Source organism: Poecilia formosa, unplaced genomic scaffold, assembly GCF_000485575.1.
Source record: "Poecilia formosa unplaced genomic scaffold, Poecilia_formosa-5.1.2 Scaffold507, whole genome shotgun sequence".
NCBI lineage: Eukaryota > Metazoa > Chordata > Actinopteri > Cyprinodontiformes > Poeciliidae > Poecilia > Poecilia formosa.
The window spans coordinates 18,790-39,419 of record NW_006800446.1 but is presented as its reverse complement, the minus strand read 5'-3'; the positions used below and the strand labels follow the sequence as shown (position 1 = coordinate 39,419).

Sequence of the window (20,630 nt, the reverse complement as noted above, 5' to 3'; positions counted from 1 at the left end):
CAGAGAGAAAAGTGGGCCTTACTCCCTATAAATGAAATAAAAGCTTGCAAATGCATTTTATTGAATACTGGTGCATTTCAATGTTGTCTAAAGTTGCTACATCTCTGTATACTGGAGCCAAACACAAACGAAATTAATAACCCAGAGGATCTGTATTAAAAATAAAAGTTGCTTATTAACTGAGCATTGTTTTTTTGTTTTTTTAAATAATATTATTGTAGTTTGTGTGTTCTCGTGGCTCTCTAGGCTATTAACTCTATGGCTCATTTGGAATCAAAACTAAATTCCTTTTTAATGTCTTCTTGAACTTTAAGTCTCACTGTCGCCATGCTCGTCATATGCATGTGTTAATCCCTGATCCATCTCCCAAACCATTTACTGTTTCTCTAGTTTTCCAGTCTTAGAAATGAGGTTTTAGCTTTAGGAGAGAACTGAGCTGAGCGGCTTTACCCCCCTGTAGCATTCTCAGCGCCGTCCAAGCTTACACACTAACTCAAAAATATTCTTCTTTATTACAGTCTGAAGCTCTTAAGACTCAGCTGGAGCTCAATAGTCTCTAAAGACTCAGGTACCTGCATTTTTAGGCCCTCCTGCTGCTGTCTTTACTGCCGATATCATCCCCATTCCTCACTGCTGATGTGATCGGATGAAAAACAGATCAGCTGAGAGGGGGTAGAGCGGAAAAGCAGAAGCTGAGAAGAGAGAGAGAGCGAGAGAGGTTGAGGGAGAAAGAAAGATCGTGAGGGGAGAAAATTAGGGGAAAAATGAAAAAGAAATTACAATGGATAGGAAAGCAGACAGTCCCTGCCATTTTGCGAGAGAGAAAAGGAGTGGGTGGACGGGTTTGGAAGGTGATGGGCTGAGGGTGGAGGAGAGAGGGCAAAGTCTCATCATGGCCTCATTCCCAATTTTATTACCCATTTTATTCATCTGAGCAGACTCATAACTCCCCCCCTCTTCAAATTAGAAACCGCATCTCATCATCCATATTCACTACCTCCACCAAGCGTTGGGGCTTCGCTCTGATACTTAAAAAAGTTAAAAAGCTGTGACACTTGTCGGCGTCGGAGTAATCAAGGGGCCAGTATTTACATTGTTATGGCTCTTTTCATTAAGAAAGATGGACATGGAGTTTCTCTACTCTCCGTTACCTTTCTAATTATAGCCCACGATGATACCAGAAGATGGAGGAGAGCAGGGGGAAAACCTTGTTATCTATAAAAGCCTAATGCCATGCTGGTTTGGAGCAGCAGCAGCCGCCCAATGTGAAGGCGAGAGCAAAAAAAGTGGTCATCGTTTGTGAAACTGACAGAAAAGTAAGACTTGACTGTAATGTGAATGTATTTAGCCATTTTGGTGTAAAGAATGCTGCACGTAACTAGAAGCATTTATAAAAATCTAAATCAGAAGTGGGTACGTAGCTCTATGTTTCTGTTTATATCTGATGATTTTTAGGACTGTCACCTATAGTTTAGAAACTTTGGCAACTATAAGTGTTAAAGTCCCCGAGCTGATCTCTAGAAACAAAACGTTTAATTGGAGTAAGCTTTTCTTTTTAGCACCAAAGACCATTAGCCGTAAAAAGTACATTAGGAACAAGCTATGTGCCATAAATCTGGATTTGACCTTTTAATAGCAGTTTAAATAAACAACGAAGGGGAAAAATACAAATTTAAACAGCAGAGTGCATTACCATGAAAAACGTTCAACACAGTCAACATTTACATCCAAACAACCCTTTTTATTTACTGTTTGGTATCAGTTGTAATAACTTTCTGAAGGTGTTGCTTCAATATGGCCACATCAGTTTTTTTTCCTTCATGATTTCATGTAATTTGTGAAGTAGAAAAAAAAAAACCCAACCAACCAAACAAAAATAAAACATATCTTAACTCTGTCCTTCCCCTCTTACTTCAGGATGGTGCTCTCAATCTTGCAAGTTTCTGCCCTTTTTCCTTCAAATGTAGCAGTAATCTTTATAACCAAAAACTCCAATTTAGTTTCATCAAACCACGGGACATGTCTCCACAACATAAGGTCCCTGAGAGGGTTTGAAAAAATGTATTTAGAGTAATGGCTTCCTCCTGTATGAATAGCCAGTCAGCTCATGTCGGTACAAGGACTCTCTCTCTATCCAGCTTCGGCCAACATCTTAACAAGGTCCTCTGCTTCTGTTCTGGGGTCGAAACACCCACTCCATTTCCCTGATGGCTGGAGATTTCACTGATGTTTATGCTTGAGTTTTTGATGTTCACACAGTTAAATGTTCTGCCTCAAAGGGCAGCATTTTTCACGCAAAAACTTTATAGCACGATAAAGAAACCACGTTATCTTCATTTGTTATAAAAATGCTGTATATACTAAAAAAAATATGACTTAAAAGAAATTTGGCTTCATAATTTAACACCTTGAAATTGAGCCTCTGTCACTTTAAAAACTCCTGGCCTTTCTGAAACTCCGCCTGCAGGAAGTCATCAGAACATGGCTCCTCTGACAGATTTTTAATCAGATTTAATGTCAGACAGTGAGCAATAATGATTATTTTTATACAGGTAACATAAATACCTGGTTTTAACTGCAATGTGCTCATTACAGATCAGTTTCTTATAAATCGTACCTCCATGTTCCCTCTGCACTCTTATTTAAGTCATCAGAGGCACGTTTTAATTAATTGAACGTGACCCTGGCCTCTGGTTGGTAAATTGTGGCACTCAGGATCCTTTTCATCTAATGAAATGTTGGGTAATGAGGCTCAGGTCATATCTGTGTGCTGCCTTATGCCTAAATATCCTGTTTAGTGTTTTAGGGGCTGCAGTTGTCAGCCTCCCTGAGATGCTGATTCTCTGTGCAGCATCAGTGAAAATCCCAGCCTGAAGCGCTGCACCACTGAACTCAGGCACGGTGAAAAAAATAAAAATAAATCAATAAATAAATAAGACTGAAGGCTCCATCAGAGAGACACTGTGCGGTGAAATCTAATCCCTGAAATCCAGGGGGAAACCAGAGCGAAGGAGGATCTGAGTCTACCTCTGCTTGTTTGACTCAGGGTCACAGAGTTTGGCTGGCAGCAGCATCCGGTGGGCTCCTCTGTTTCACGTCTTGCTTCATATTCATAAGGAACCTCTGCGGGCCAATTAAGTAGATATCATGGCTGTGACTGCATCACTGGCTTTTAACGTGACAACATATCAGAACCCATTCCTGTGTGAAATACGTTTCTCAGAATGAAATTAAAGCATATTTACCTGAACAGAAATGTAAAGTTGATTGAAAGCTCGCGTCAAGTTTCTGTTGGATTAAAACTGTGAAAGCAATTACTTGTACGAGGCGTCTAGAAGTGCCTTTTTTTCTCTCTCTCTCCAGCTTTAACGATACTTCTGCTGCATACCTGACGAGCTTTAGTGATGTCAGTGCTCTGCAATCACCGAAGAGGTTGGGAGTCGGAAAAGTCGTGGATGAAGGGACTCAGCGGGGATAAACTCCTCGCTACAGGGATCCTTTCACTGCTTAGCAGAACAATCCTCGCCTCGGCTCGCGTAGATGTGAGTCGTCGTTCTCACACACAGATAGATGCTGGTGAGGGAGAACCGTTCAAGTGCCACGGTTAACGCTGTTCATCAGGACGTTTCGCAAATTACCCAAGAACAATAATCAGGCGATATTAATTTGCTCGAGATCTCCTCTCAGAATGAACAGCTTCGGATTTACCACACAACGTCATTGTTTGCAAAAATCTAAGCGAGCATGTGGAGGCGAAAAAAGACAAAAATAGCGATTGAGGATCTTGCGTTGGCTCACAGAGTCCTCTTTTTCCACAACCGTAGCTCCTCTAACGCGTTTAGCACCGTCTGGATTAGAAATACAATCAGCGTAAAGTGTAAGAAAGTATTTAAAGAAGAGCTAGCTTTACTTTTTCTAATCATTAAGTTCCTTGATTGAACTGTTTACTCAAGAAATGCCACGAGTTGATTTTTTTTCCTGTGCTCTTTTATTTGTACCAAAGCCTCAAAGCTTACTTTTCATCTCTTCTCCACAACTCTTTTCTCACCTCTGCTCATTAAATAAAACGATTAATGAAGTCCCTGGATAACCACTGATTTGTCACTCCAGCTGAACGCCTTTTCATGACAAAAGTCTGCCGCTTTTTTTTCCCTCCGCCGCAAATTTACATCCATTTGTGGTACTCCATTTTCTTTGCGTGCACTCTCATTGCTTTTAGCATTAGCATCATGCGCTGTCTGAAAATTCACTTAAGCTCGGCGATCAACACAATATATCTAATTTATTTTGCTCTTATGCAAACACAGACGAATGAGAAGTTGTGGTTTTGAAAGGTGGTAAACAAAGATTTAAGGCAGTCCTGAAGTGAGTGATCTTATACATCTTCAACTTTGAAACATCCTGTTATGTTTCAATTATTACAGTAAACCACATTATGTCTGACTCTACTGATCTTAATGAGTGTGGAAATCCACAGCTCTATTTTGGGCCCACTTCTTCTTTTGATACTGTGTGTATCCACTAACGAGGACAGATCACTAATAATCATCACAATGTCCCCAATTATGCAGATGACACTCAGCTTTGCTGCTTCTTCAAAGATTCAGAGTTCTTCAAACTCTCTGAATTACTTCAGTGCCTAAAAGAAATTACAAATCGCTTAAAAATAACTCTTTCAATTGAAATCTGAAAAGTCTGAGTGTCTGATTATTGGCCCCAGAGAAAATTATTCCTCTGATCAGGCTGCAGGTTGGACTTTTGAACTAAGTTTAGGTGTTTTTAACAGAATCAGTTTCTCATGAAGGTCCCTCAAAACAATTTGTTGCTACAGAAAGTTCACGTCCCAGAAGGACAATGACCCGAAGCGTACAGCCAGAGCGACATTGTTTATATAAAAGCATCATTTCTTGTATTTCAATGGCCCAGTCAAAGTCTAAACCTAATTGAGAATGCTCTCCCTCCAATCCGACAGAGTTTGAGCTATTTTGTAAGAATTAGAAAACATTTCTCTCTTGTTCAACACATTCAGTGTGACTGAGTTTGAGAGTTTGAGATTTGTTGCAAAAACAGTAAAATTATCAGCTTAAAGAAACGGAAAGGAGGCAGAGACAAAGTGCAAAAACTTGTAGCTGTAGCTGCAATTAAAAGTATTTAATTAATTTCATGGTTTGTTGATCAAAATACTGACATTAAAAGTGTTGTTTTTTTTGTTAGTTTCACTAATGCATTGAGGTGAGCTCAGATCTTACCTGTTGTTTTCAGATCTTCTCTTAACTCTGGTTGTTAAATAAACAGTCACCAGGTAATTGCTTTAACTTTAAAACCTTTTTCATAAATATATCACTGAAGCTATCTTCACTACATGGCACAAATTTTAGCTTCATTTATGATTTCCAGTTTTGTTTTGCAGACACATTTCTATAAGCAATCATTTGCTGTCTGAACATTCGCTTAAGCTCAATGATGAACAGAGTATTTTATTTGTTTGGCTCCAGGAAACATAAACAAATGAATGTGGAGTTGCTGTTTTGTAGGGTAGTTTAAAAAAAAAATAGAAAAACCCAGCAAGGTTCAAAGATTTAAAAGAGTCACTCATTTTTCTCTGGTTTGTGATGATTTCTTCTGATATGCCTAATCATGTCAAATCAAGGCAGAGGCAAGTTGGAAAAGTATAAATCAGTGATCAGGGGAAACGTACCGATGAGTTTGAAATGAAATGAAACAAGCAAGTTTCTAAACTTTGCAGGTTTTTAATTAGAGATATGCTTAGAAACAATTTTTCCTCAGGGCAACAAACAAGGTTTCTCTTAAAAACTTTATAGTTTTACTAATGTTTTCAGTTTTTTCTCCATTTCATACACACGCTCGTTAATTCAGTACTTTATACTGCAGAACCAACCCTTCTTCTTCTGCAGGAAATGGGCGACTTTCTCTCCTCATCGTATCCACCTGCGTTGTCGTGGCAGACTCATTTGTTGCTCTCTGTAACTATGGAAACTACCTACTGCCATGTTGGTTTGGTATTAGACTCTCAAGCAGGCAACGATTACCGACACCACAGGGAAGAACCGGAAGAACCATTCTTCCGGTTCTTCCGGAAGAATGGTTCTTCCGGGTTCAGAGGAGGACAGGTGAACTGGTGTTACTGGAAGTTGGGATGAGTTTGAAACTGTGGATGTTTGAACAGGCAGGTGAGCAGCTGCAGATGGTGGTGGTGAGATTCTCACAACATGAACCAGAGGAGCAGTGAGGAGATTCACGCAGAGAGACTTGAGGCAACGGCAACGAGCTCTTCAGGTGAACAACAGAGAGGTAAGAACAGGAAAGAGAAACTCAGGAGAGAGCAGCGTGAGGAAGAGGAGGAGGAGGAGGATGCCACGCTGTTGTGGCTGTGTAAAGTCCTCCCAGTTGGCAACTGGTAGAAAAGAAACGACAATTTGTTTTCAATCTCAACTTTGCTGCTTAACCCAGAGATCCATTTTCCTTACAAATGTGGCACCATTTAAAGGGTAATGAACAAAATTTGCAACAATATAAAACAAAAACGACCTGAGTGAAGTTGGCGCCTCCACCTTCTTCAAATCAGACAAAAATGGTGTCAATCAACTCAACTACGTTTGTGCAGCAAACATTTTTGTTTGTGCTGCTTTGAAGATATTGATGCAAGTTTAAAGGTCAACCAGGCCCCTCACGTTCACAAAATCAAAATGACCTTTAAAATTTCATTCATATCTTTAAAGCCAAAGCAGCACAAACGTAGTTGAGTTGACTGATAACTCAACTATGTTTGATTTGAAGAAGGTGGTTGTGGGGCCGGTTGACCTTTCATGACCTCTGTAAACATTTCTTAATATCTTTAAAATGATAGCGGCACAAATTAAAATTTTTGCTGCACAAACATTTGACACCATTTTTGTCTGATCTGAAGACGGTGGCGGGGCCAACTTCACAAAAAGAAATGATAAAACAACCAAACACCAGTTTCCTTATTACTTTCCTTTCTTCTTAGTGATGAGTTTATATTCAATCGTATTTTTTTATAAGATGTTACAGTAGATTTTGTTCAATCAAACCTGCTAAGAAGCAGCAGGTTTTTCACACCACTAGGAGGATAAAAAGGCGATTTGCTGAAGTCTGAGCGTCACCAGCCCTGACAATAAAAGCGACTATTATTACTCATCCATCTTGCTGCAAAAATACCATTACCTTATGCTAAATGTCAAAAATTATCGTAAATTATGCATCTGTGCACCTAATTTTCTGCGTATTTGCAGGTCAAGGTTTCTCCTCTATAAAATTTCGGCCTTATCACAGTTCTCATTCAAGCAAAGAGGGAAGGTCAGGATCGTCTTCCTCGTTTAATCAAACAGTCATTAGCGAGCGTTATGTAAATTGGGAATCCAGCTCTGTGTGAACACTGATACGTATAGGCTACAGGCACCACTGTTAGAGTGCTTTAAAATTCAGCCACATGTGCAGCGATCGTTCGTCTCTGTGGGGCTCAGTTGCAGTGAACTTTCTCCAGAAGTAATTACACCCTTATATTCATCTATCTCTGTAATTATACCCTTAGCAGCCATCCTGCTCTGTACCACTGAGCAGAGAAGCAATAAATTAGTGAATCAAATGTTTTCAGTTCCCCGGTGAAGCAGGGATCATTAATTTCACAGATTTTTTTTCAGGAACACACAGATGAAAACAATACGGGTTCACAGGCAGCAGTCAGCTTACGACAGATTTCACTGACGGCACATGCAGCACGGTCTTTGTTTTCAAGGATTATATGCACTTCTGGAGGTCCTACATTTTCGTTGCACTTTGTTTATCATGTCAAACATTTAAAAAAAAAAATCATAATTTTCTATTCATCAATGAGAAAATCTTCTTTATCATGTCTTCCGCAAGACATTCAGAACCACTTCCAGTTCAGGATCGATGATCCAGAAAATATACTTTTAAAAGTGGGAGTTCATATGTTACATTTATTACTTCTGTGGACTTTACATCTTTGCTGTACATTCAACACCTACAGTGCCTGATATTCGTATTTTTCCTTTTTTTTTAATGATCACTGTAGAACCACAAGTCTAAGTGTATTTTGCTGGAAGTTTGTATCACAGATCAACACTAGGTACCACATAATTGGGAAGTGAAGTCGCCTTAAAGCACAGAGTATGACATAACTCAAAACGTACCAAGACGCAATCATCCAGAGTGACAGGCCGACCAAGAACAGCATCAATCAGAGAAGCAGCCAAGAAGCCATGACAACTCCAGAGGAGCTGCAGAGAGTCGGAGGAGAGCCTGCTGACAGGACGATTAGGAATCTAACATCCCCACTGTCAAAAATACAAATAGAAACGAAAGTTATTTTATGATATATAATTTCTATTTATTAAGATAAACAGCAGTCATTGTCACTGAGACAACAAAAGCCTGGGAACAGTTTAATCGCTCTGGGAGGAACAGAACGGAGCAAAGCCACCATGTTGACTGAAATTACACCTGTGTGCTGTTTACAATATGCTTCTGCAAAGTTTGAACACCATTTTTAATTTATTCTTACTGCAATTATAAAACTTATGCTGTCTGAAAGTTACTTTCCCTCCAGCCTTTGTGACAGAAAAAGAAAAATAAGCAACATATAATTATATAAGTAAACTAAACTACGAATCTCTCATATTGACAGAATGCAAAATATGGTTAAAAGAGTACAAATCAAATACAAGTATGTATATATATATATTTAAATGTGTCTGAACACATTTCATAATATGCTTCAAAACTGCTGGACAATGTTTACATTCAAGGAAACAAACAAAAAAAAAATGCAGATAACAGAAATGCATGTGTTGAATCACGGAGCCATGAAATTGGATTTAAATTAAAACCCGTGGTGATAAATTGCCAATTAATTAAATTAACTTATACATCAGAATTTGATTAAAAACGGCCTTAAAGATATACTTCATCATTTGTTTTCATTTGTTTAATTTATCATTTGCAACACAAAGTTTAAAGGTTGTTAAACGTGTCAATAGCCAACAAATAAATGTAATGTTATTACCGTAAATTGCATTATACTTTAGTTTTTATGTAATTCTTGTGCTAAATAATAGTTTTTGTGGAAGTAAATCCATGTATATTTGTTTGCAAGGCTTTCAGCAAAGGAAATGGAAAATGCACTAACTATACATTTGACAACAGAAAGGACAAACAATGAAAGATGAAACTAAATCCCATCTTGTGTATTTTTACTGCATATTTCACAATAAATGTTATATAAATGCACTTAGCCAGATACAACATCTCCTTAAGAGCTACATAATCATACAGGTGTTAGATTCAGATATACAGTTTGCAGAGTAATTCCATTTTTTCTACATCTTATGATCTGAAAAAAATGTGACATTAGTTGAAAAATCTATTAGTTATCAGTTTAAAAACACTTTTTTATTGATAGTGTTTTTAACATTATACGACGTCTTTCAGTTTAGGCACGCTGCTTTTTCATGTCAGGTTTTTGCATAATTTCTTTTCAAAAATCAAAATCCACTGTTCTATAACTTTACTTTTTAGCCTTTAATGTTTTTTTTTCTGAGTCAGAGCACATCATGATAGGTAACTTGACAACATGAATACACTGCTAATTATCTTGTTAATTATCCATTTTCTAAGCGGACAGCCCACACAGATTCTGTGATAATTTGAGTCTTCTGCGCAGAAACAGGTCCATTGTTCTTTTTTCTCAATCAAATCTCGACGCAGAGAATGGTTATGAAGACAGATGGGGGGGAAACACAGCGGGAGGAAACAGGAGACATAAACAGGTACTGAAAATGAAAAAAAAAAAAAACTAAAGGGAGGGCGGGAAGGACAAAGAGTGCCAGAAAAAGAAATGATTGGCATAAAATTCAGCCACCGCGCCGCCTGGGCCCAATTAGGACGCCATTATGGAATCACTATAATAACGCATCATTTAGCACGCTGTATTTCTGCTCCATCTAGTGAAGTCTCACCATCGCAGAGCGCCATTATTTTTACTTCCTCCTTCGGCAGTGGACCTAGACAAAGAGTGGGAGAACAAAGGCTGTGTGTGGGTGATACTTATTATTCTACAGGCTGACCTGAAGCCAAGACGGGCTGCCTCACCTCCTGCATGGAGAGAAAGTTCAGCTCTCTCCCCTTTGCTTATCTGCGCCCCTGTTTGTCCTTATAGAATATGTCATGATGGTAAATAATAATAATAATAATAATAATAATAATAAATCTTTATTTTACTGTATTTCAGAGATAATTACACTACACTTCAATATTCAACAAGTGGAGTTTTTCTTTTTTCTTTTTTTTTTTTAGTTTGGGGATAAATGAATTTGCTGATACTTATCTATTTGGAAGATGCTGATAAATCACATTTTTACCCTAAAAGTAACTTCAACAAGAGAGAATTCAACAGCTGCTAGAACATTTGCTTGCCTTTAGTTTCTGTTTCTTTCTGTCTTGTTGTGTTTTGATCACTTTTGGTTTACTCGTGATCAGCCTTAGTTTACGTCTTTACTTTAATCAGGATTTTCTTAGTTGTTGTTTACGTCTCTGTTGTTCACTATTTCTGCTTAGAAGTAAGGATAACTCTTTATCCCAGAGTTTATGTAGGCATTAAATAATAATAAAACAAACATCACAATTTCTGCATCTTTCAAAAAAGAAAAAAAAAAAGAAGAGCAGTAGACCAGCTTTGTTCTCAGGAGCTAATAGTAGTGAAAACAATTTAGTATTTTGAGGGGGAAAAAAAAGAAGCAAAGAGGATTTAAAATCTGTAATTCAGCCCACCATCAGAACAGCTGGTTCTCATTAAAAATTAAAGCCCTCAGCTCTGCCTGCACAATGATCACGCCGTGCATTTAGGAGACTCGAATCATCTCCTTTAATTTCTGCTGCGTGTGGACGGGCTTAGAGGCTTGTCTCAGCACAATAATGTGGTGCTCAGGAAGATTGTTACCCTGGGATGTAACGTTTGTGCTGCTGCGGCTATCTTCGCCTCCCAGGCGGCACAATATGCTGGCGGAAACATCAGCCGCCGCACAGAGACGCCATCTGTCTCTGCACTCATTACTCCCCTCAGAAAGGAAGCGCAGGCCTCCTGCAAACTCCCAGCAGTTTAGCTGATAAATAAGCAGTCACAAAACTTGGAAGGGTTGCACAAGTATCACAAAGAGGACAAGAAACTGACTCACAGGCTGATTCACGGAGCTTTTGCCGCTTCGATTCTTTCTAATTTTGGTAGCCTGGATGCTGCTCACAGTGGCCAACCTCTGATTCAAATCATTTGTTATTTCTGGAAGTCTTGTCGTGATCAAGCTAGGACTCTTAGCATATGGTGAGGATATGGTGGGGAAAATATGCCAAAACAATTATACTTTGTTAGCATGTGGCTTAGAAGTAGTTTCCTGACTAATGAGAGTAATATGAAGATTGTGAATGTTAACTTTGTTTGTGCAACGTTGGTTTTCTCTGTATTCCTGAACTGTATGAGAAAATAAAAATAACATACGGTCAAGGGAAAAAATGGTGACCTCCATGAGTCTCACGAGAGAAAGTTTAAACCTTTTTCTGAAGTCAAACAATTTACTAAATAATCTGAGCTCCAACTGACAGACACATTTTGTCATGCGGGAGAAACGGAGGTGAAGCAAAGTTGTAAAACTTTAGAAGGTGGAAGAAGGGCCTTCGAGGACAGAAGCAGTTACAGAACGAAGGAGCAACATTAGAGACAAAAATGGTCCTTTGAACTGATGGCACAAGTTCACTAATCTGCTATGAACATGAACGAAACACAAGATGCACAAACTCCTACATGCAGCAGCATGTTGAAGAAAAAAGAAACAAACACGCATTGCCGACGGCAGAGGAAAACTCTCGCTGCTCGCGAGGAGCTGCGTGACCACTGAATCAAACTCCCTCTGCGGCAGCGATGCAAAACGACAGAACTGAGTGCTTTAGAGGCTGGTAATAAAAGAATTTAAGCTCAATCAGCTACTAGAAAAGAACATCAGCTAAAAGCCCCACGGCAGAAGCCTAATTGCGCTAATCACTACAAATGAGCGTAAAGCAACGTATCTAGAAAGAGGATGCAAACCGTCTGTGTGAGTGCAAAGTTATGAGTAATTATAGATTCACGCAGGCTTCGGAGGCCATTAGGTTATATACGTATACTGAAAAGCGTTGAGGTGAATTTAAAATGTGTATCTATCAACTGTTTTGTTTTTTTTTTGTTCCTTTTTATGCAAATAAAGATTGCACACAGAGGTGCGTCGCTCGTGTGCGAAGAGTCAAGCCTTAGCTTTTCCTGCATTAAAAGTGTTCTCTCAAAAGGTGTTACACTCTCCTCAGGCTGTAATTGTCCAGGACAGACGAGCGAAATCACAGCTGAAGGAGTTCTCTCTGAGAGAGCAGGTGCTATCTGCATTTTCTCCATGCACCGCTGAATGCCGTAATTACTTCTATTGCATTTCAGGAGCCTGCTCGGCACTCACACAGAGGAGAGCTATCACTTCCCCCTCAACAGCTTCCCCTCTTAATCTCACACATGTGCATCAAGCAGACGAATTGCATGATTTTTTTTTTTATTTCACATGTGCTTACAAAAAAAAAAAAAATCTAAGCATGTGTTTTGTGAATCTTTCTGTCACCTCTGCGTAGCCGATGAACTCAGCACCGCGGCTCACGTCTCTAAGCAGGCTGGCATCCACAGCTTCCCTCTCACAATCACATGGTATAATAATTAATCAGTGGAGATTGCTTGAGAGGGCCAATTTGTATCCACGAGAAGCTGCAAACTCAAGCTTTGGATTTCAAGTGTCGTTCAATAAATGGATTAAGCCCTTTGGAAAAAAAAATCTAGAATAATAAGCTGCAATAATTTAATAGCTCCTGGAAGATGAAACACATTTTACAAAAGGAATGCATGAGTTATAACCCAGAGGATGCACAAGATATTTTCATTTTAGGGACACAAAGCAGTGAAAATAGTCAAAACACAGACCAAACCTAGAGTATCCAAAATGTAAACGAGGATTAATAAAAGCAAAGAATAGGCATGTAGTAATAAAGGAGAAAAAAAGAAAGTGCTGTTTAAAAAACTCGGACAGCGGATATCTTAATAAAACTGGTCATTTAATCGTCTGTTGCCTATTGAAAAGATCTCCAATGATGAAATAAGTTTTGAAATGATGAATCCAGCGTCATATTCAACAGCTTACAAGTTTCTTCTGTTCTGTCACACTGACATGTTTAAGACCATCTGCATTTAGATAACGAGTAAGTACAAAAAGAAGTGGAAAACACTAACTAAACAGCCAGTTTAATATCCAAACACCTTCATTGAGACGGTAATCTTCCTCATTCTAAAAATCCCTAATTAAGGATGATTAACTTTATGTTTTGGAAAGTCAGGCTGAGTTCAGCTGGATTTAATTTCCCTTGCGATATGCTGGCCTGATTACGGCCCGTACCGCAAAAATAAAGACATTTTGCTTAATTAGAACTTGACGCACAGCCTGAAGTAGGTCAAAAGATCCCAAGAAGTTAAAAACATCATAACACAATCCAACACAAATAGAAGAAGATATGAAAATCAAGTTATTGGCATCTGTCAGCTTAGAAAGGATTACAAAGCCACTTCTGGGATGTTGGGATTCCAGCTGTAGGAATATAGACGTACATCCTTGGAGGGAAACGTCTCAGTGTCTCAAGATCTGCCTCATGTAAGAGTGGCCTTCGTGGTTCAGAATCCAGGGAAGATCACAAAAAAAAAATCACAAAAAGTATCTTGATGCCTTGAAAAACTTTGAGGAAAACAGTCTGGACCAAAGAGACAACAACTGAATGTTTTTAAGGTGAATCTAATGAGGTATTGTTACGGTGCTTCAGGATCTGGGAGACTTGTTAATGAAACAGTTAATTCTGCCTGAAAACCACAACAAGTAATATTTCAGGTCCTCTTTGTGTGATATACAATATTTGTCTGATGTATTAGAAATATATTTTTTACGCCGTTGGTTTGAATGTTGTGATTTTTCCGCAGAGGGATTCCCCCCCCCATCTCTGTTCAAATGCTGCTACTACATGGCTAAAATCCAGTTCAGCCATTTCCAGATAACAAGCGACTTGGTTTTCCTTCTTCATCAAAGTGAAAGCTTGCCTGTTTCTATCTGCATCTGTTTTTGCAGTGATCTAAAAATAAATAAATACATAAATAAAATTTTAACAGCGGAAACAGCATGGCACTAACACCCTTCTGTTGCTGCTTTTAAAGCTCTTACATGCACCTAAATTTGTGCTGTAAACCAGACCAAACAATGTCTCTCCCTCAGGGACAGGAGAGGGCCAGAGAGACAAAACCGCTCCATTTGTAAGCACCAAGCTGCTGACCTGATGTGGATCTCGAATGTTTCCAGCATCTCCCCCTCGGCCACAGTGAAATGTGCTTGTACTTTTCCATTTGATTTGGTGTCAGCGGTCAGGCACGATAATGGGTAAACACCGTAGCTCACCGAGGGCCCCGCTGATTGTGAAAAATATAAACTTGTTTTTAGGAACGTTGCGGTGGAGATGTTTCAGTTTAGAATACGGGTGAGGACTTTGGATACTTTCTGTTGGCTGGTGGTAATGGACCATGTTAAACACCGGGGAGATGAGACGGCTCGCCGCCTCTCTGCTTCTGACTTGGTTTCCATTAGCTGAAGTGATCAGAGGGCGACTCGCAGAGAGACAAAGAAGACGACACTGAAGACACTGAAGGCCTTTATGACCATCACAGCAGTGATGGTCATAAAGTTATGTTATGCAAATACAGTATAAATACAGTGGGAATGCAGGAGGTCTTATACAGCTGTGGGTCTACAGTAAAATCACCCAGATATCTGTTGCTTCATATCTTATTGATGACTGAATTGTGCCTCCATGGAGCACTGATATAAATTTTCCTTAAGAAGGTAAAACTGTTTTTGTTTGTTTGTTTGTTTGTTTGTTTTTTATGAAATCAGCTACTCCCTGTTTGGTTCCCACCTGAGGCATAAGGTGTTCTGTGTTTTCTGTATTCTCATTTATGAAATTGACATTTGTTTGTTCAGAAATATGCAAGAAGTCTTTGTGAGTACTAAAGGGAGCAAGTTTCTTTCTGGTTTTGTTGTAATTGTTTGCCATTTCAGGTTTTTTTTTTTTAAATTACTTTGTAATAATTGTTAAACCTCTGAGTGGTGCTAAGCTAAGTATTAAAATGTCCGTTTTCATTTTTGTTTCTGAGGATTTTAAATGCAACTTTTTCTTCACGTATGGTGTTTCAGTCACCGGTAACATTATTTCTGCTCTTTTCTGCGTCATATTTCTGTGCTGGGATCCAGGCAGTTGTTGCTAAAGTTGTGTTTTCTTGGTTGATGGTGCTTCTTTGTCTTTTATGCACATTTCCCCCCTATACTGAATATTTCACCTTTTGTCAAATTAAGTGTTTGATAATGCACTTCAGACATTCTTGTTCAAACCAAGTGTTTTATTGATTATTGTCTGTCTTTTTATTGTGATGAACTTTGTGTTTTATAAATACACAGATTCTATTTTTATTTAAACATTTCTTTATCTACTTTTCAACAGCACATCTCACTGATGCCTTTATTTATGCAACTGATATACAGCTTCTCTTTAATTATAAGCTCAAGTTGAAAGATTTCCATCCAACATTTAGTTCCCTTTGAGGATTTGGATGTTTAATTAGCTTTTTGCTGTAGACATCCTTTTTCAGTTTTTCACCTTAATATTTCTATAAAAAACAAGCATTTAAAATAAAAATAAAAATCAGTTTTTGCTTCCAGACTTTCTTTGAATTCAAGTTAATTGACTTTTTTCCCCACAAAGCAATTAAATTATTTCCTATACAATAATACTAATAATGGGTTACAACATTAAAGTCTTAAAACAGCCAGAAATGACATTTTCTGGACCAGAACAGGGCCGTCTCAAGCTTATTATATTGGGAACATTTAAAGCTCAGTTTTAGGAGGAAAATCCGAGAGAGGTTTTCCTTTGACTTTGTAAGAAGTGTTACATATTTGCTTTTAATGCTGCTTCATTTCGAAACAACTCGTCAGCACTGTAAGGTTGTCTGTGGCCAAACAGAGAGAAATCAGGCAAAAAGCTCTTTTAGTGTTTTTGTTTTCAGATGTCAGACTGACCTCTGGTATTGACAGCTATCTATGGTTTATTAAAAACAAAGGAATCAGCTTCTTTGTTACAGCTTCTCATTTGTGGGGATCTATAAGTTACAGTAAAAAAAAAATAAACCCACCAAGTACTTCTGTGGTCTTTGTCTCACTCGGTTAAATAGTGGCTGCTTTAGGTTTCTGGTTTATTATAGGAAACTTAGACAGTTTTCCAGTTGTTTCATGTTCAAGTTTCACTTCCACTCAGCTGATTTCTCTTCATGACTTTTCTTTGCTGCTCCTTCAAAGCAGCAAAGAAAGTTTCCCCCAGCAGGAACAATAAAGGATAAATCTGTGCTATCTGATTCTATCCTACTCTTATTGTAAACTTTTGGGGTTTTATGTTTTGAATCTTTCTTATATTTTTATTTAGGTTATTTTAGAGTTACTATTGTCTCATTTGTGCAGAGTTTCGTAGTTTATTCTTGTGTAAATTTGTGTATATTTCTGTGTTAATCAAACAGTTAATTTTGAGTATTAGCTCTATTAGTTTCTCTGCATTCTTATAGATTTGCTCTGTGTTTCTCTGTGTTTATTGTTGTTAGATTTTTGCTCTGTTGTTCGTTTGTGTGATATTTCTGATTTCTTCCATTAATTATTCTTCCTTCCCTGCTTCTGTTCTCTCCCAGTTGCTCTGATTTCTGTTGATTGAACTCACCTGGTCTCCATGCCGCAACCGCATCTCTCCCTACAGCATTTATACTCCTTGGTTTTTTGCACTCACTGCTGGATTCTTCCTTTATCCTGTGACTGTTTTGTGTCCTGACTCTTTTGTGTGTTTCCCAAAGTTCTCTGTAAGTTGTTTTCAGTCATAAAGTCCCTCGTTCTTCACTCCACAGTCCGTCTGCCGTTGTCCTGCAGCCGTTTTGGTCCTCATCCAAACCTTTAAAACAGGAGGGTTCTATATGAAAAAACAACTCCCTAGTTTGGCTATTTAAACGTTCAAAATAAAAGAAAATTGTTCCAAAGATATGACAAGATGTTCCTACTTTCTGGACACAAGATGTGCCACAAAATCAATGGTGCCTCTTAGTCTGACATGTAAAACCACAATAAAAATATATCTTGAAGTTTGTAGTTATGACAAAATGTGCAGGGATTCAAGTGTTATTCAAGGCACTGCGGACTTTAAAGAGTAGAAATAACATACGAAGTACTTGTTGTAAATGTTTTACTTTTGACTAAATTGACACAAATCTGAACTTTCTTAGCAGTAGATGAAACACCTCTGTTCTGTTCAAGGTCTTTTAATATTGGGATTGATGCACAGCAGTCAGGTATCCTGTGTGTGTGTGTGTGTGAGGCCAGAGCCCGGTGAGCGAGATGTTGGCTACAAAAGGGCCATCTGCTGCTGTAAACGCTGGAGCTGTTTTGGGAAGCCGAGAGGTGATTCATGCTGGAAAATTGATTCATTTCTTGTGCTGATAAGCAGCTTCTCTCTTTGTCCTCTCATGCTGCAGCGGCTTTGAAAGGGGCCCCTGGACGACGCGTCTGTTGTCGCAGAGAAAAGAAGCAGGTTGGGAAAACACGACGACAGCAATAATCTTACAAATGCAGCACCGAAAACACCGGTCAGCAGCACAGAACCTTAATCAGTCAGCGTACTGTAAGTCTGCACGCCGGTGAACATTATCAACATAATTGGGTCTGGAGGTGTTTCAGAGTTACCGGTGAATCCAGACGGGTTGGTTGGAGAATCTTCACCTGCGTGTGCGTTTGATGAAAGCAAAAGCAGACATTCACTTTGATTTGAGGAGCTGCAGAGGGAATGGAGGAACTTCTTATCGGTGTGCAGCAGTCCACAACAAGAAGGAGACCGGCTGCATAAAATGAAAATTATAAACCACCCACTTTGTGCGTGGGTGTCCATTCCAGTTTAAACCTCTGCACTGATGGAAGGGTGAGAGACCAGCATGAACATATTAGTTGAGATTTAGTCCTGAGCAACGTTGTCTTTTCCTCCCGATCATTAAGACGTTCCGAGTCAGAGAAGTTCATCTCGGGGTCACACAGAAGACAAATAAAAATAACGAAAACTGAATGCCAGTGGTAGAATATTGTTTTCAAAGACTGGAACCTCGATCTTTGCTTTTCTACAAAAACCGAGCTTAAGATTGCCCAACAAAACAGAGAGAAACAAGTGAAAGACCGTGCACTCTTTGTTCTTCATCAGTCGACATGAAAATGTTTTATTTTTGCAAATAATGAATAGCGATAGCAGATGAATAATTCATGTTAGCGTCTGATATGCAATTCCTGAAAATTCCCATCAGAATTTTTTCAGCATCTATTTATCCAGATAGTAATAAGACTCTTTGACAGCGGTACCCGTCAGCGCCTGTGTGAACACAAGGCAACTGGAGGTTATTAATGCAATTAAGGATTGTGTACAAACAATTCATAGACTGGATTACAGCAGACGTTCATGTCTGCTTTTAGTGCTGGAAGAACTCAGCTTTAGTCTCACAATAAACAGTGATTTTCATGTGACTTACATGAGCTTTGTTTTTGCCGTCATCAGTAATGAATGCTTGGTTATTTGAAGACACATGAATGAGTCTTTTGTCATTTTCCAGTGAATACCACAACTTTGAAATTATGAGCCCTGCTGGGTAAACTCAACACAAAACTCATTCTGATCAAACGGTTAACTTTGCTTGAAACGATGAGATTGAGTTTTGTCACTTTTAGAAAATAGGACTTTGTTCCATCCTTACAAAACTATGACATTGAGCTTGTGCCTTGCATTTCGTTGGGACAGGAAGCCTTAAAATACCTGATCATCTCTTTCCTGTTTCCTGAGAAAACTTGAATTTAATTTCCAGAACAAATCAAACGGTTCTACACCCTTCAGAGATATCGACAGAGAAATCCTTGTTGATTCACACACACACACACACACTCACACGCATACACACACGCACACACACAGCTGGCTGCAGACACAATCAATTATTTTGCATGAACACATGTCTGAAACAGACATCTACCCACAGACAGACAGATTTGGTCCAACACATGAGAATATCAAGTCATGTGTAGATGACAGTCACCGTGGCGACCTCCTCATGCTTTCTGTGGCATCCAGACAGTCTGTCTAAGGTTGCCTTTTGGGGATTATTTGTATGCATGTTTGTAGTTGTGTCATTTTTTTTTTTGTTGTTGTTTTTTAGTCAGAAGGGGAAAAGTGACAGACTTTTGTTTGCAGAAGTGATCTGTCCCTCGCTAATGAGGAACCGCTTTTCTCCTGCCAGCGGAAGACGCGGCGCTGGGGTTTCACACACTGACACCACGGTGGAAGGTTTCTCATCTGCGTCGTTTTCCCAGTCTGCACCACAGACAAACATACACAACATATGGAAACGGCTGCTGCGTGCGTGTGTCAGTCCAATGCAAATCCAGCAGCGTTCCTGTTTGCAAACCCCCGGCATCAAGCGAGTGTCTGACACCGAGCAGAGAGGCAAGGAGACAAACAAAAGCAAGCAGGTGAGAGTGCGTGTGTGAGTGTTTTCAGATTTTCTCTTTAATATTAACTATAAAAACCATGTTTTTTATTCTTCCTCCACCAGACTCTACACAAATGTTTTACTGCCTCCAAAGGAGGGCAGGTCACTCACCGACACTCTCTGGTCACAGTCTGTGTCCAACAGGTAAACAATTATCACAAATTCAAGACTTACAAATGAATCAAAAACAGCAGTTATGCACAGAGGGCCTCAAATGCATCGCAAAGAATCAGAAACGTGTTTTTTTAATGCTCTGCTCCAATGAGCTTTACATTCAGGTCAGATAGTTTTGATTTTAAATTATTATTTTTCTTTTTACTACTTTTGGACTCTTGAAATTGATACGACAGATAAAAAACACAATTTAAATCGATACGAGGCCGAGTTATTATTACACTTTAACCTTGTTTTATTTAGCCTTTAATGTTATTAAAGTATGGGAGTACAATTATCTGACCGTTTCAAGTAGGACACCACTTCATATTTCAGCCACTGACAGACTTCTACATTTCACTTTCTCTCAGTTATATACATAGAAAATACCCAAAAACAGATTTGAAAGCTTGGATTAACAGATTGGAGGCTTTTTTTTTTGCACCTCCAGGCAGCAATAATGAATTGGCAACACTGAGATAAAACATACCTGCCCATAAAATGAAGAAGCATAAGTGTAGTAGATAACATTGAGTGTTCCCAGCAAATGATGAAAAGTATTCAGATTTCAGGCAACGTCCACCAGATTTTCAGACATCAAGCTTCTTCTGAGCCCACAGCATCACAGATTATCCACCGTGCTCGACAGTGGGGTTGAGATCCTTTTCCATAAATCGACTCCAGGACTCACCAGGAGAGTTTGTCACCACAAAAAAAA

The 20,630-nt window shown here is 38.9% G+C and overlaps 1 long non-coding RNA gene across 1 annotated transcript; it reads left to right on the top strand.

The window, feature by feature from the left end:
* Nucleotides 1-18,065: 18,065 nt before the first annotated feature.
* Nucleotides 18,066-20,621, top strand: LOC107834032 (uncharacterized). The gene is made up of 3 exons (XR_001659816.1): nt 18,066-18,153; nt 19,508-19,739; nt 19,823-20,621. It is a non-coding gene; the product is annotated as an uncharacterized LOC107834032 (long non-coding RNA).
* The last annotated feature ends 9 nt before the right edge of the window (nt 20,622-20,630 follow it).